General features: G+C 49.6%; 1 protein-coding gene across 6 annotated transcripts in view; it reads left to right on the top strand.

Moving 5' to 3' along the window:
• ATXN7L1 (ataxin 7 like 1) overlaps nt 1-13,483 on the top strand; it is a 238,767-nt gene that overhangs the window by 115,292 nt on the left and 109,992 nt on the right. The window lies entirely within an intron of this gene.

Below are 13,483 nucleotides of genomic sequence, written 5' to 3'. Positions count from 1 at the left end.
TGTACATGAGAGTTAAAAGGGGGTTCACTTGTGATTTTTGCCCATTCCTATATACATGTTCTATCTCAGTTTAAAAAAAAAAAAAATGCACCCCCCCCACCCTCCCACTGCCCATAATCCCATATTCCAGTGACTGACCAAAGTTGACAACCACTGGTCTAGATGATTCCTTGGACCCTTCCTGACAAAATTCAGAGAGGAGCAGCAGAAAGATGTTCAGCCATTGGGAATGGTTAAGTTGCATCCATAATCCTAATGATACAATCCTACGCAGTTACTAGAACACTCAAGGAGAACATGAAACAATGAGGCCGCCGGCTCGCTTGAAGCAGTGGGCCTGGGATGTAAGGAGAAAGAAAAGCTTGGAGGATCATACTGGAGCCAGATCATGGAAGGCTTTGAGTGGCAAACTGAGAAAAAGGAAAAGCCACGTTCAGAGAGTTAAGGCCTTATTTTGAGGAGCAGCGAAGGGGGACAGGGTGGTTGGGGAGGGGAGCTTACAGATTTGGAAAGTGATGGGTACAAGTAACATTTAAAAAAATTTTTTTTAAGATTTTATTTATTCATTTGACAGACAGAGATCACAAGTAGGCAGAGAAGCAGGCAGAGAGAGAGGAGGAAGCAGGCTCACCGCCGAGCAGAGAGCCTGATGTGGGGCTTGATCCCAGGACCCTGGGATCATGACCCAAGGCGAAGACAGAGGCTTTAATCCACTGAGCCACCCCGGCGCCCCTAAAAGTAGCATTTTAAACAGTGCGATTATAAAGGTAACATTGAACTACTCACAAAATGTTTGCAGTGCAGACTGGTGAATGACCGCAGAGAGCAGGCCTTGGCCTGGAGATGGGACATGACCTTCCTTTGGTGTTAAAATAGACTACAGCGTGCGCTTCCTCCTGAGGTGCCTACAGGCTATACACAAAGTTCTGGAATGTTCTTAAACAGAAAAAAATGTGGGGGGGTAAACCCCCAGTTCTCCCATTTGAAGGCCAAGGAGATCGCTATGAGGCACAACTGTAATGGGTTCGTGAAGATTTTGTAGTCAGAACGCAGGGAGAAACTTCACGGGCTGATTCATTTTAGGCCATAAGTGTCCAGAACAGGTCCAGCCATGGTTCTCGGCAGGGCGTGTGGACCTGGGGACGTGGGTATGGGAATAACAATAGACAAGCAGGTTGAGTTGCAATTGTTTCTGGGGCTTTTGAAATAAAGAACAGGCCCGACCCCAGAGGGATTCTGAAGCTCCCCTCAATTTAAATCCACCAGCCCACATGCTGTCTTGTCTCTGCTTTAATATCCAGGGACGGAGTTTCCATGGCCTCTTTTAATGGCCCTTTTCTGAGCGTGACAACTCTGTGCACCTCCCCCCCGCACCGCACCCCCAGGCCCCCAAAAGACATCTCCAAAAACTACAGCTCCTGAGCTTTCACAGTGAGGGCAGAATTGGGCTTAAATACATGGGTTAAGAAAATTGGGTAAGAAAATCAAACCTGGCTGGTTCAGTCAGAGAAGCATGCACCTCTTCATCTCAGGGTCATGAGTTCGATCCCCTGTAGGGTGTAGAGATTACATAAGTAAATAAAACTTTGAAGAAATAGAAAATCAAACCATAGGTATCATCCAACTTCTTTTGAGAGAGAGACTTTCCTTCTCATTCCAATCTGACTTAAAGGATTTTCGTTCACCCTTGAGTACTCCTCCACGCTGTAACCATGCCCTAAACTTGATTTTGAGGACTATCCACTGAGAACCCTGTAATTCCCGAGGGAATTCCCTCTGGAGCCCCACAGACTCCCGAACATCTCTCCACCAGTTCACAGGTGTGTGCGGAGGGAATGCGAACCAGTGCTCGCGTTAGTTGCAGTCTAAAATAGCTAGCAAGGCAACTGCAGTCATGAAAACAGTAGCGTGCAGGCACCCAAAGGGAGAACCAGTTCCCCTGCCCTCCTGCCATTTCCTTCCTTCTCCTCCTGCAGATAATTTGAGAATCGATGTCCACAAGTTTTCTCTCCCACTGTCCCCTCCTCTCCCCGACCTCAGGGCCTTTCATGGTTTTTTTCCTTGCCTGCATATTTCAGGAAAGGGAAGTTTACTTTAATAGTCCGGCCTGCTGGCTCATGAAACCACCTGACCTTCTCCTCGCTCTCCTGGGTGGGCCCAGCCCCGAGGACACAGGCGAAGACCTGTCCATGCCAGGCTCTGGTTGTTCTGCTCAGATCATGTGTAGCAGCTCTCCAGAGCACTTTACTTGGCTAACACAAGTTGGCAGGGGCACAGGGTACAAAAGCCCCGAATTCCTGGGCTCAATGAGGAAGCCTCTGGAAGCTGGAGGGTGAGCCTTAGCATTTTGGCTCAGTCATGCTCGGGCTCAGGTAGCCCAGAGGACGCCCAGCTGGGTCACTTTCAGGCAGGAGGGCTCCAGTGATGTCGGTGTCTTGTGTGCACGGATCTCAAAGGCAGAGCACCTGTCCATTGGTGAGGTCCAACAGGCAGCATCTACTCAAAACAGAACTACGGAGTGTTAGAGCCGGAAAGAGTCCTCTCAGATGACAAGTCCAACCTCCGCAACCCCTCGCTACAGTCGAGGGACCCCAGACCCGCTGAGGACATGCAAGTGATTTGCCCAGAGCCCCTCAGGTGGCCAGAGAGGCGGCCCACGCTCCCGGAGGTCAAGGTCCAGCGCTCCACCACGGCCCCTTGCCCCTTGCCCCTTTTCGCAGATACAGTGTCTTTTCATATTTCTCGTCAGGAGCCTAAGGGCCAGGGCATTACCAGGTACAGCAGAGGGCCCCAAGGCCCCTCAGACCTAGAAAAGTCACAGCCCCCCCCTAGGCTGGGCCTTGGGGTTGGGCATACTTTTTATTTTTATTTTTTTTAGCTACCAGTAATCCTTCCAGCTCATTTGCCTTTGTTTCTTCTGTCTCGGTCTTCCTTTCAGTGACTTTTTAGTTAGATCTCTAGGGGACTGCGTGGGGGCGGGGGGAATGTTTCTGGGAACTCTGACTGTAGGCACGAGATATCATGTCTCTTAGCCTCGATGAGGATAAACTTCACAGTAAAAAAAAAGTGATGTACCTGCACAAACAGAATCTGTATATCACGATTTTACATCCGTCACACGTGTATCCACATTGGTGGAAGTGTGCCTTATAACATTCTAGGTGGGGAAATGTGGATTTCATTACAGGTGGCCTTTTCTTTAATTGAAATGTCATTGACATATAACATTGTATTCGCTTTAGGTGTACAAAATAATGATTTGATATACATATGTATCCTTAATTCATCAAATCAGTAATACATGTCCCTACGAAAAAATTCAAAAGGGAGGTGCCTGGGAGCCCGAGTCAGTTAACCGTCTGCTTTCAGCTCAGGTCATGATCCCGGGGTCCTGGGATCGAGTCCTGCGTCTGGTGCCCTGCTCAGCAGAGAGCCTGCTTCTCCCTCTGCCTGCCTCTCCCCCTACTTGTGCTTGCTCTCTTCTCTCTCTCTTTTTCCGACAAATAAATAAATAAAATCTTTAAAAAAAAAAATTCAAAAGGTACCAAGAGGGTCTACACTGACAAGTCTTCCTTCTCCCTTGCCCCCAACCACCCGTCCACCCTCCCAGAAGCCGTAGCTGTTAACTCCTCCCGCAGTTAGGCAAGCATAGATGTGTTCATTTCTTTTTCTTTTTTAATAAGTGGGTGTGTACTCTAGACACTGTTCCATTCCTTGCTTCTTGAACTTAACAATGCATTCATTCATTACTTTAACAAGCATGCACTGAGCTCCTATTAGGTGCCACTCAGTAGCTAGAATACAAAGGGAACCAAATAGATCCCCGGGCTCTAGGAAATTAGTCGGGGGATAGAGACGAGAAAAATCGGCGTGGGGGAGGACGGGAGTGCTGTTTCTCCTGAGTCAGTCAGGGAAGGCCTGTCTGAAGAAGCTTGAGGCCGTTCCTGCGTGAACTTGGAGACGGGCCTTGTGGATACTTGGCAGAAGGACTCAGGGCAGGGAGAGCAGCCAGGGGAAGACCCTGAAACGGGGGCGTGCCAGGCAGGTCATGCTCCTGCGGCAGCAGAGCTGGGGTGCCTGGAGCTTCTAGGGTGCAGGACAGGGAGAAAGGGGCATGACTCTGCAGGAGACCCGTGGGGTAGACCCTTATGAGGGTTAGTTCAGAGTGAGGCGGAAGTGCTTGGGCAGGTCTTGAGCTCCCTCTGGTCACTGGCGGGGAACACACATGGAAAGGGATCCCATCAGAAGGTGCTTGTGGAAGCCCCGGGGAGAAAGCGCAGTGGCCCGAATCAGGCTGGTGTCAGTGGTGCTGGGGAGAAGCCGTTCTGGGTCTGTGTTGTGGGGGGGCAACAGGACGGTGTGGCTGATGGTGAGGCTGCAGGGGGCCAGTGAACAGGAGGCTGGACTGACACTCAGGGCTTGGCCTGAGCAACCAGGCGAGTGGAGGGGCTGGACCGAGATGAGGAAGAGCAGGGGAGGGGAGAAGGGGAGTTTTGGCTTTGCATGCTGCCTTAGCGGTGCCCCTTCAATGGGCCAGAGTTGGATGTTGGATCCAGGAGTGGGGACTTCAGACAGAGGTTGGGGTTGGGGGACTCATTTGCATATATGTGTCTGGCCCTTTGAGCCCTGGGAGCAGAAGAGATCAGAGCTGAACATTTTTCATACCCCAATCCCTCTGCAGGAAAGGAAGAGGATGCTGACACCGGGGCCTCTGCCCCCTCTCGACAGGTCTCCATCCATTGCCCTCAAGGCCAGAGGGATCCATGTCCTGTCACAGCTGTCACTCCTTTGTGGCCGAATGCACTGTGCAGTCGCATAGTGTGGAGTCGAAGAAAGAGCATTGGGTGGGGGGTCGGGACACAGAATCCAGGCCAGCGAGGGCCCATTCAGTCAGCCAAGGGGTGACAAGCCAGAGGCCCCTCCACCTGGCCACATCACCTGGATGGGTTCGAGTTGGGTGGTCTCTGAGGTCCCTTCCCACAGTAATGGTATTTGCCCATGAGTCCAGTGACCCGAGGAGGACAAAAGAAATCCCTGCACACCCTTTTCCAAGGACATTCACAAAGTGGAACGGAGACAGTGTGGTTGACTGTGCAGTGCTTGTCTAGGCTGAAGGAGGATATTTCAGACTCACAGAAAAGTTGCAAAAATAGTTTGACCCTCTCCCCCATATATACGTGTATAGATAGACATTTTCATATGTTTTATATATTGTGTTTTAAAGGTTTTTTGAGCTGTTTGAGAGTAAGTTGCAAGTATCATATCCTCTTACCCCTTAATATTTCAAAGTGTATTTCCTAAAAACAAAAAACTCTCTTACATAACTGTAGTATAATTATCAAGATCAGGAAACCAATGTCACCTTATTCAAATGTTGCCAGCTTTCCCATATAGCCAGGAAAAAGGTAAAGATCCAGAATTACATGTTGGGTTTCTCTGTCATGTCCCTTTAGTCTCCTTGAATCCAGGAGAGTCCTGTAGCCCGAGGCTCCCAGCGTTGACCCTGGTCAGGATTACAAGATAATAATCTTAGAAAATGTCCCTCAGTTTCCTTTGCGTGATGTTTTCTGAGGGTTAAATTCAAGTTTTGTATTTGGGGCATAAGGCCCTTGCCACGGGCTGAGGTCTGAGTCTGAGACGCTGGGACAAGGACAAAGGGAGGGCAGGGCAGGACCACTCCCTAGAGGAGGGGAGGCCCTTCTGGTGGGGACCCGACAGCTCAGAAACTGGACTGGGACCTAAAAAGAAGGTTCAGCTGGTGTGGATGCCATGGGTGTTAAATACCTTCTGAACTAATGTTTGGCAGGAAAGTAGGTTTATTCTCCCCAATTATTCGGAGCCATTAAAAAATCATTGATTCCAGGGCGCCTGGGTGGCTCAGTCGGTTAAATGTCTGCCTTAGGCTCAGGACAGGATCCCAGCATCCTGGGATAAAGCCCCGAGTTGGGCTCCCTGCTCAGCGGGGAGCCTGCTTCTCCCTCTGCACCTCCCCCGCTCATGCATGCACACTCTCTCTCTCAAATAAATAAATAAAATCTTCAAAAAATCATCACTTCTGTGTAGGGCCTGTGTAGGATACACACTAAACATGCCTCCTCTCACTCAATCCCTCAGTGACCCGAGGGCTGGCAGTGTTTCCCTTGTTTTACAAATGGGGAAACTGAGGCCCAGGGAGCAGACGCAGTTAGGGGAGTATCATCGGGCCTCTGCCCCCACCCGAGCACGTGCTCCTTGCACTCCACGGCGCTGTTCCAAACCTAGGAGAGGAGTTCCTCGGCAATCAGCCCTTGCCTGGCTTTGCTCACAACAAGGCTTGAATAAAGACTCCAGCTCTATTTTCCACTCATGTCAGTGATTGATACTTGATTAATGTTCAGGATTGCTGTCATCTAGAGCGTAATTTTCACAGATGCAAAGACCAATTTTGTTGTTACTGAGGCGGAAAGATCTATTTCCTCCTAAGTTAGCAGACAGAGTTGGAGGGAGCCGGTAAGCACCGGGGCGTCTCGCTGGCTAATTCGGAGTGGAAGCTGTGCTGCATCTGGCCTCCTTAGCCTCTGCAGTGGGCGGGGCGGGAGGCGGGCGGGGGACGGCGGGCCCAGGGCACAGGCGTGGGCACCACCTGGACTACGACTCCGTCCGTATCTGGGTGACTCTCATCCGTCTCTACGGGGGGGAAAAACCTCTCAACTGCCTTCTCACTGTCGCCCTGAGGGGCTACGTGGAATCGTGGCCAAATCTCCTTGTGGACTTTACAGATGCGGTGAGCATCACTTCCCCACCCGACCAAGAATCCTCATGGAGAAGACTCCCGTCCTGTCAGGACTGCTAAGCCAGGCTGCTGCACCCCACCACACCCCCCCAGCTCTCAGGGACACCGGTTGTGATACTGGGTTCAAGTCCAGCTCTGTGCAACAGGCTACCCAGTCTCTTGGGGTTTCTGGCGGTGGGAAGCGTGTGCTGAGTTCCTAGCCCCCGTTCCTGGCACAGATAAGCAATCATCTTCAGTTTTGCCTCTTCTCCCTCCATTATTTTCCGCCCATTCGCCTTCTCCTTCTCGGTGTTGCTCTCCTGCTCCCTCCTTTCCCCTCTCTGACTCCCTTAGTCAAAGCGAGAGTTATTATTTTGTACCAGTATCATGAACAGAGATTGGGAGGCCGAGTCCCCTGCACGCTGACCAGGAAAGTAAAAAGACCCATCAAATCCTTGTTTGGAAAGCAATGACCTTGGCCTTCGGAGGTCTTTGACCTTGACCTTCGGAGGTCTTGCTTTCTCCCAGAGAAGCATTCATTCGCTTCCTCATTCTAGCTGGAGGACCAGGGCTGGAAGTTGGGGTGGGCACCGCGTGTTGAAAGGGGGAAGGGCAAGCAGCTGGCCACTGGAAGATATCCACTAGGGGTAGCTGTGGGATCAGCAGCCAGTGACCGGCTTTGTAGGAGTGACTGGTCGTGTGTGTGTGTGTGTGTGTGTGTGTGTGTGTGTGTGTTATGGAAAATGGGGGGGGGAGCTTTTTTTTTTTTTTAAGATTTTATTTATTTATTTGTCACAGAGAGAGAGAGAGCACAAGCAGGGGTAATGGCAGGCAGAGCAGCCAGAGGGAGAAGCAGGCTCCCTGCTGAACAAGGAGCTCCATGCCAGACTTGATCCCAGGACGATGCTGGGATCATGACCTCAGCCAAAGGCAGAGACTTAACCCACTCAGCTACCCAGACGTCCCAAGGGCAGGGAGGTGGGGGGAGTTCTTAAATTCAACATTGAAATCACTTTCCTGGGGGTGCCTGGGTGGCTCAGTGGGTTAAAGCCTCTTGCCTTCAGCTCAGGTCATGATCCCAGGGTCCTGGGATTGAGCCCCGCATTGGGCTCTCTGCTCAGTAGGGAGCCTGCTTCCCTTCCTCTCTCTCTGCCTGCCTCTCTGCCTACTTGTGATCTCTGTCTGTCAAATAAATAAATAAAATCTTGAAAGAAAGAAATTGCTTTCCTGGAAATGTGAATATGGAAGAATTAAGCAGAACTTAGGTAAGTGGCTGTGAATATAAAATGGGTTAAGAATATAAGTATTTAGAGTAACAGTTGCCCCAGGATAAGCGCTCAAACCAATGGTAGCCATTTTTTGTAGTGGCTAAGGGCCTGGACTCTCCAGCCAGATGGCCTGGGTCCACATTTCAGCTCCAACATTTCTAGGTTCACAGCCTTGGGGAGAAAGAAGTTCCTTTACCTCTCTGTGTCTCAGTTTCTCTATCTGTGAAATGGATATGATCAAAGTACCTGCATGAGAGCATTGTTGTGAAAATTCATCAAAATCAAATGAATTCATATCCAGAAGGCACTTAAAGAGAGCACTGAGCACATATTAAGCAAACCATATTAGAGTTATTACCTGGGGTACCTAGGGAGCTCTGTCGGTTAAGCATCTGACTCTTGATTTTGGCTCAGGTCACGATCTCAAGCTTGTGAGATCAAGCCCCACGTCAGGCTCCTTGCTGAGCATGGAGCCTGCTTAGGATTTTCCTTCTCACTCTGCCAGCCCCCGACCCCTGCCTCCGTGCTCACACGTGCACTCTATCTCTCAAAAAAAAAAAAAAAAAAAAAAGAGAGAGAGAGAGCGAGAAAGAGAGTTATCGCCTGCTGTACTGGTCAATGAGAAAATTACCCCCCGGATTTTGCTCATATCCAGACATATTTGAAACCTCAAACAAAGAGACTGGTAATCTTGAACTTAGAACACAAGCTCTACTTCAAGGCTAGGTCCCTGCACCAAAGAAGGCAGGGCATTTGCATCATAGAGTAAGTCACACAAGAGACAGAACACTCCTATTCCTCTGAAGTTCTCGTCTTTGCCTTGGTGCATGACAGTATGTTCTTTGAGTAAGGATCTGGCGCTCGGGATATCGGTTTCTTAGGGCTGCCGTAACAAGTACCGCAACAGACATTTCTTGTCTTACAATTCTGGAAGCTAGACGTCTGAGGTCAAGCTATCTGCAGTGTCTCTTCCCTCTGAGGGCTGGGGGAGAGAATCTGCTCCATGCCTACCCCTAGCTTCTCGTGCTCCACCAGGCATCTTAGACCTTCCTTGGCTTATGGAAGCATCACCGCAGTCTCAGCCTTCACCTTCACATGCTGTTCTCCCTGTGGCCGTCTATGTCTGTGTTCAGATTTCCCTTTGCTAAGAACACGGTCCTATTAAATCAGGGCCCACCAGCATAACAAATGACATGGAGGACATTGGGAGATGGAGAGGAGAAGGAAGTTGAGGGAAATTGGAAGGGGAGGCGAACCATAAGAGACTATGGACTCTGAAAAACAACCTGAGGGTTTTGAAGGGGCGGGGGTGGGAGGTTGGGGGAACCAGGTGGTGGGTAATAGGGAGGGCATGTATTGCATGGAGCACTGGGTGTTGTGCAAAAACAATGAATACTGTTACGCTGAAAAAATAAATAAATAAATTTAAAATACAAAAAAAAAAAAAATCAGGGCCCACCTTCATGACCTTGTCTTAATTCGATCATCTGCAAAGACCCTATTTACAAGAAAGGTCACATTCCCAAGTACAGGGGAGGTTAGGACCTCCACATCTTTCAGGGGAACCCAGTTCAACCCATGGTACTCACAGTTCCTCAAGCCCTCACTGGGATTGCTGAAACCACCTTCCAGCTGGCTGAGCTCTCAGCCCTCACCTCCCATTCCCGCTCACCTTCCACACGGTGGGGGAAGAATCATTCTCCCACTCCACTGTCCCCATGGAGGCATTTCTTTCACTCCTGATATTGTGATCAGAAAAGAACATTGAGCTCATATGGGTCAGAATCAAACAAGTTGACAGCCAAGGCTGGATAAGGTTATGGGGGGGTGGGTGGCCTGGTTCTTGGGTAAGGAAAACTAAGGCTTTACTTTGTGTGAGGGACTGTCTATTGGCCCAGTGCTCTGGCCGAAGTTCAGTGTGGTCATTTGGGGTCGTTTAAGTTTCCTCTGGGCTCTTTTCCTGTATCCAGAGGAGGCCACACAGTGAGGTAGAATTAGCATTTGGAGTAGAGTGTTATGTCTGTTCCTCTGCTGCCCAGCTATGTGAGCTTGGACCTGCCTTTCTGGGTTTTAGTGTTCTCATCAGTCCACCGAGGAAGCTGGATTCACAATGAAGTGACTTTTGACTGAGGTCAAAGGTATATGTGACTTTATACTAAATCCTCACAACAGGCCGCCAGAATGGGTGTTGTTATCCCCATTCCACAAATAGAAAACTTCAAAGAACTGAAAAGACCTCAGAAATCCACGTTCTTGGCGCTATGTGACCTCCACATCTTTCACTGACCCCGGTGGTTTTCCGTCATACTGCATAGTCTAGTCACTTGGAAGAACTTCGGGTTCGAGGTGTAACATGTCTGGGAGGAGGGCCTTGGTCCTGGTACTTTTCGAGAGCTCTCTAGGAGATTCTGATACGTTTCCAAGCGTGAGAGCCACAGCTTTAAAAGTTCTACAGATCTCCCCGGTCTAGAAGCTATATGAGTGCCCATGGCCCCTGAGTCCTTGCTGAACTCCTCAGGCCCGGTCCTGGGAATTAAAACTCACTTGACCCAAGAATGTGTATTTTCTGATTCTGAGTGTCATGAACCACTGATCGAATCTGCTTTCTTCGTTTGACACTGAGTTCCGTGCCCAAGGCCACACAGCTTGTTAGTGGCAGAGCTGGGATTCTCCCTCCCCTGCCGTTCCCCCATCTTCCTGTTCCACAGGTCTCCAGGGAAGGCATGGGATATGTGTTACAGTGACCTGAAAATGCTTTTTTTAGAACTAGATGTCCTGGCCCCAGCCCGGACCAATTAAGTTACAGCCTCTGGGGGTGGGCCTCAACGTCTAGCCTTATAGTGGCCTTTTACCAGCTTTAGTGTCCATATGATTCCTGTGAAGGTCTGGTCAGAATGCAGATTCTGGGGCGCCTGGATGGCTCAGTCGGTTAAGCATTCAACTCTTGGTTTCAGCCCAGGTAATGCTCTCAGGGTTGTGAGCTAGAGCCCCACATCTGGCTCCCCACTGGGTGTGGAGCCTGCTTAAGGTCCTCTCTCTCCCGCTCCCTCCACGCCTCCCACCACCACACACATGCACATGCGTTTGCTCGCTCTCTCTTAAAAATATATATATATATATGAAGTTCTGTATCATCATTTTAAAAAAAAAAGCAGATTCTGCTTCCATGGTCTGGGGTGGGTTCTAGGAGTCTGCACTTCGGAACAGGCCCCCTGTGGTGGGTCCAGGGACCACACTTTGTGCAGCAAGGCCTTACGACGGTATGGCCGCAGGTCCCTCAGAGTGTGCAGACCTCTCCACACCACTGCTGGCGTCCCCCTTGCCTGCCTCAGGTTGTGCTCCCCGCATCTGCATTTGCTTACTCTCCAGCCTAGATTTTCTACTGCATCACTTGTTCAAGTTGGCCTCCCTACCCACACTTCAAAGTGTCTTGACCCCAGGGACCTTGGTTCCAAATTCCTCACCCTTGCCCTGCTCAACCCATCTGCCGAGTACTGTGGTCTTCTCCGGCTGGGCAGTTACTTACAGCACATCCACTGAGCCATTTCTTTGTTAAGTAATCTCTACGCCCAATGTTGGGGCTTGAACGCACAACCCAAGATCCAGAGTCACATGCTGTGCTGACCGAGCCAGCTAGGCGCCCCATTACTGTAGACGTACACCAGAACCATAGGCACAGCCCTTCCTGGAGGAGCTTGCTGTTCTATAGGGAAGGTAAGACAAGTGTGAAAGTCGCTATAACTCAGCCTGCGGAGAGTCACAGGCACGGTGCATCCGGGTTAGGCGCGTGGGGCCAGACCGCCTGGATTTGAATCCCAGCTCTGCTACTACCCCTGGGGCCTTGAGCCAATGACTGAGCCTCAGTTTTCCCAATTATAAAAGAGGGGCAGGAATAATACATCCTTCACAGGATTGTTCTGAAGGCTGAATGAACTAGCAGAATCAAATGCTGGCGCACACAGTGGGCTGCATGTTTGTGGTAGTGCTGTGTAGTTACAGGAGGAGAGGATTGACACCAATGTCATGACCGGCTAGAGCTTGAGGGATTCGTCGTATTCGGGTATCCAGAGATGGAGAAAGGACATTCGTGGTGGAGGAAAAATCATGGGCAGAGATCCGGAGGCAGACATACAAGGACATACAGAGCCTGTAGTTGAGACTGACAGATACTGCCAGGCTTAGAACGGGCTTAGAATGCCCGTTGGGGCCAGGTGGTGGGAATCCTTCAAGGCCAAACTGAAAAGTCCGGATTTTATCCTTGAAGCAAAGAGAGAGCCAGTTCTGGGAGGGTTTTGTTTTGTTTTGTTTTAAGATTTTATTTTTAAGTAATCTCTACACCCAAGGTGAGGCTCGAACTTATAACCCAGAGATGAATTGAATACTCAAGGCCCTTGAGTTCACGTGACCTCGAACTAGAACATGAAGGAGTCACATAGCATGGAATCCATCTAAGCACTGGCCTTCACAACCCCGAGCCTTGGACCACTCTCTGCTGGCAGAATCTTGTCCCCTCCCAGCCACACAACTCTTAGATTATCACTCTAGTGAAGAGCTTGGAGCAGGAACACTGTTGTTGTTCCTTTCCCCTTCCTCTTAATTCTTTTTTTTTTTTTTTTAATTTTGACAGAGATCACAAGTAGGCAGAGAGGCAGGCAGAGAGAGAGATGGGAAGCAGGCTCCTCTCTCGGCTGAGCAGAGAGCCCGATGTGGGGCTCGATCCCAGGACCCCGAGATCATGACCTGAGCTGAAGGCAGAGGCTTTAACCCACTGAGCCACCCAGGCGCTCCCCTTCCCCCCTTAATTCTTAACCCTAGAATAACAAACTCGAATGGTAGGCGGCGTCTCAGCTCACACACAGGTCAGTAGGCAACATACGGAGCTACTGGCGAGTAACCTAATTTCTCTGCTTGCCTACAGGTGAGGAATTCGTCTGTAACATGAGGCTCTTAAGAGTACCTATCTCACTGAGTGCTCTTGAGGGTTAAAGGAGCTACTGCGAGTAAAGCAGTTAGCACCCTGTGCCTAGCACATGATCAGTGATCAGTAAGCACTGCTATTATTTCAGCAGAGGAGATCTGAGCAGCTCGTGGTCTGCAGCATTAGAATGAGATAGAAATGTAGTTACCCATTGGGAACGGAGTAAAAGAATTGTAAATGCATTGTATGTGAACATCTATGGCAATAAATTTGAAAATCTCGAGGAAATAGAGGATTTCCTAGCAAAATATAATTATCAAAATTGCTCCCAAAGAGGTAGAACACCTTGAATTGACCAATAACCATAGAATACTTTAGAAAGTTTATTAAAGGGGCCCTTTTTGAAAGGCCTTCATGGTCTCACAACTAGACACTAGCTTGTCTTCAAAAACCAGGTATCTTCTTTGTTATTCAGACTATTTCAGGTCATGAAATAAGAGGAAAATTTCCCTCACTTCGTTTTATGAAACCAGCATGACCTCAGTG

The sequence above is a fragment of the Meles meles genome, chromosome 10, assembly GCF_922984935.1.
Source record: "Meles meles chromosome 10, mMelMel3.1 paternal haplotype, whole genome shotgun sequence".
In the NCBI taxonomy this organism is placed as follows: domain Eukaryota; kingdom Metazoa; phylum Chordata; class Mammalia; order Carnivora; family Mustelidae; genus Meles; species Meles meles.
The sequence above is the reverse complement of the archived record's forward strand: the minus strand, read 5'-3'. Positions and strand labels throughout refer to the sequence as shown.